Genomic DNA, 3,793 nt, shown 5'->3' on the forward strand with positions numbered 1-3,793 from the left:
GAGGAGGAGGTACAACAGCTGGACTGGCGACTATATATTTTAGAAAAGTTGGAAAGGTAATAACAGGTATGATTACAATAACTGGTATGAATCTTATTATATAAATGAACATCCTGTTAAAAGCGCGAAACAGAAAACATCAAACAATAATAGATGGTTTGGCAATTACAATATCCCAGAACCTGATAGTAACAAAGAAGGACCCAAGTTCGTTTGGGTACCAAAATCTATTTGATCTGATTTTGCATGTGCGTCATTACTGCGTTGATCAGAGATTCATTCATATGATGCAAAAATTCAGGGGGAGGTTGTAACTTGTTCAAACAAAGGCTTCTGAACAACACAGTTCAGGACCCGTGCTTAAACATTTTGATTTCTAAACACCCAGTTTAGGACCCGTGCTAAAAATGTTTCCATTTCTTTTTTAAAATTTTGAGCTAAAATGAAATATTACTTAAATCTATTTTCTAGGGGGAGTCTCTAGAAGTTTTTCAGTAAATGTTTTCGGAAAATGATTTGTTTTGTGGAAACGAGTATTTTTTCTGAACAGATATTTCCTGATATTTTACTTGCGTAATTTCTCATCGTACATAACTCCAATACCTGTTTCAGCTATTCTTCAAACTGTTATTATCACGTCTCTTAAAATAATATCATTTTCGGTGATAATACACTCGTTAGTAATCAAAGTTTGTTTTCTAATTTTTTTCTTTGATTGATACATATTTTGCAATTCTTTGAATATTCTGAATCTGTAAATTCGTTCTTACAGATCTTCATTCATTTCTCTCACATTTTGAATAATCTGAATTCTTATATCACTCCTTTATTGATTGTGCTTCAAAGTTACATTTTGATCAAATTTTTATCTGATCATTATGTCTTACTTGTAATACTATTTCTGATCAACTCATTGTGATCAACTGAGCATACAATGTTATTTTAGGAGGGACTGAATGTTTAATAGAAATACCTCTATGGGCTGTCTGAACCGACAAACCTACCCAAGAGGACAACCATATATGAGTGAGCTTTAAATACAAAAGGGTTTGTGTGCTGAGCTTTAAATGAAAAAGAGAGGGGTAGTTGTTGTGAGCTAAAAGAATTGATGAGAGTTGTGTCAGGATTAAAAAAACATAAGAATTCTGTTCCAAACTTCAAATTTCTAGGCAGACCACATAATCTATTAGTTCTCGATTCTTTGGAGACTAATATTGAAAAAGGCAACGCCCAGGCCAATTCTTGTCACAACCCCRCCAGCTACTCATTTATCTCTTAACAGATAAGTGTTTCAATAACACTTGGGGCACGCAGCTTACAATCTATCAATTTATCATTCGGAGAAATTTGATATTGAAATAGAAGGACATATGTCCCCCCTTCAAATCTTTTTGATCACTAATTGAGTCTGATAAATTTGTGTAGTCCACACGGTTTATCTTTTTGAGCCTAAAATGAAGCATATGTTGTTTTATCTTTCTACACTACACATATTTTGCAAATTATATGTTATTTTGCCGAAACGTTCATAGATATACTTTTTATAAGATATCGATGATTGAATGGAAGACCTGGTGAGATGAATCTAATAAAGTCTCATATATATAGTACATCCGTTGTACTGAGTATATCTGTTATACTCAGAGGCCAATCTTTTTATAAGATAGAAAACAATTTCATACGTTGAAATTGGTTGTTACCTTCCCATTTCCTTAATCTGAAAAGATTATACAAGTGGATTTGAAAAGATCTATTTACAATTTTATGAATTGACGGTTCTCACTGAAGATTTCAGTCATTCTTGTGTATGATGTTAATGATTCTCATTTCATCATAAGGGGGAGTATGAAATAATGAATGAAATGTTCAATTCCGAATGAAATAAGGGGAATATGTTATAAAGATCAAGGGGGAGTAACTTCAAAGATCGGCAAAAGACTCAAAGGAGTGCGAGTGGAGATTATTACAGAAGATTATTCCTATGCCTAAATGTCTGAGAGGTTTTGAATGTGAAGACCATCGTTTCAAAAGTTTACTGACAGAGATTTCTCATCGAAGAGAAAGTTTGTGAATTTTTATCTAAAGAATTTCATTTTTGGAGAGAATGTTCGAATCTGTTATCTGAATAAGATTTTTTGAATATCGTATTTTGAAGATTATATCTGAAGATCGTTACTGTTATTGTTCTACATTGTCAAAAGAGAAGATCATCGCTTTTCTACATTCGAGGGGGAGAATGTTAGAAGATTTTCTCAACTAACGATCGTGTGAAGATTTGAAATTGAAGATTGTTTTGAAGAAGTCATAAAGAGCTTAAAAAGACAAAGTTCAAACGAGATTCAAAGTGCGCAAATTCTTTCAAGCCTGAATACAAAGGGGGAGAATGTTAGGACTAGATATCAGTGTTAAATTGTATTCGTCTTGAAAAGATAATTAATTAAAATAGACATCGTGTTTGACTTTTCTGTAAAGTTTGGCTTTGACTAGAGGGTTCATCTTTGACCCTATAAATAGCATTTGTTTAGTGTAATTCTTGTAAGAGCATTATTTTAAATTTCAGTTTACGTAATATAGAGTCTGACCAATCTTTGAAGCTTTGACTTTCTCTCTCAACTCTCTCAAAATCTCCTTCTATTGTTCTTATTGAAAATCTTGAAGATTGCCATGGATGTTTGAAGATATATTGAAGATTGATCATATTTGAGGACAACAATCAGTGAATGTCCTCCCTGTTGATGAAACACACACCACTGGACCCGAGGTTTCTCTTTTCGAGGCTCCTTAGCATACAGATGCCTATCCTCTCAAGGGCATCATTGAGCAATCCAATGACAATCCTTTAGATGTCATTGATGGCCCATCAGGTATTCCATCTTCCTATCCCTTCAGTTCTTATAATTCTGAGCTTGTATATGCTCATTCTCCATCTCTTGCTGGTCCTTCTTCTGCGCCCCAGCTTATGGACGTAGAAGAGAAGGAAGAAGATGGGGAAGAGAAGGAAGAAGACGGCAATGATGACAAGGATTATGACATGGCGTCTGATGCCAAGCTTCTTCTCCCAGCCGTTGATAGTGTCTTTTGCAAGATGTCTGAAGTTCACCACGAGATGCCTCGTGAGGCAGATCTTGATGCAAACCTCTCAACTGTCAAGGCTGATGTTCAAGAAATAAGGAGTCAGCTCTCGACTCTACAAGATGCTGTTCGAGCCAACGCTGAAGCCATCGATGTTCTATCCAGCAAGGCTGATGACGCTCAGGCTCAGTCTCTTCAACAGACGAAACTTCTTTAGCAGATCCTGGATGTTGTCCGTCAACCATCTTCAGTGATCCCGCCTTCCTTCTCTACTAATGACCGCACTCAGCTCTATGAGATGCGTGAAGCAACGACAACTCTAGTCAACACTCTGTCGCGGCTAGAGAAAATGAAGGTTCTCTAGCATCAGCGCGTGGACGAACTCTCTAGCCTATACTCCCAAGTCATAGCAGAGAGGGGGAGATGAGGTCCAACGCTGCTGGACCATCTGCTGCTCCAACAATCCTCGAAGCTGAAGTTGAAGCTGAGGTTGCCTAAGCAATCGCAACCTCCAGTGAAGCTGCTATAGCTGATGAAATTGATGCCATCCCTAGGGATGATGATCTTCCCATCACCTATGCACCTGTTGCTTGTGATGATGATGTTGAAGATGAAGATGATGATGATGAAGATGACGAACCCGACCTTCCAAATTTCGGCAGTGACTTAGGTGGTGATGACGATGACGATGATGAAGATGACTTTACTATTCAGTATCAAA

Source organism: Cynara cardunculus, unplaced genomic scaffold (assembly GCF_001531365.2).
Source record: "Cynara cardunculus var. scolymus isolate 2C unplaced genomic scaffold, CcrdV1 Un_Scaffold_5130, whole genome shotgun sequence".
Lineage (NCBI taxonomy): Eukaryota > Viridiplantae > Streptophyta > Magnoliopsida > Asterales > Asteraceae > Cynara > Cynara cardunculus.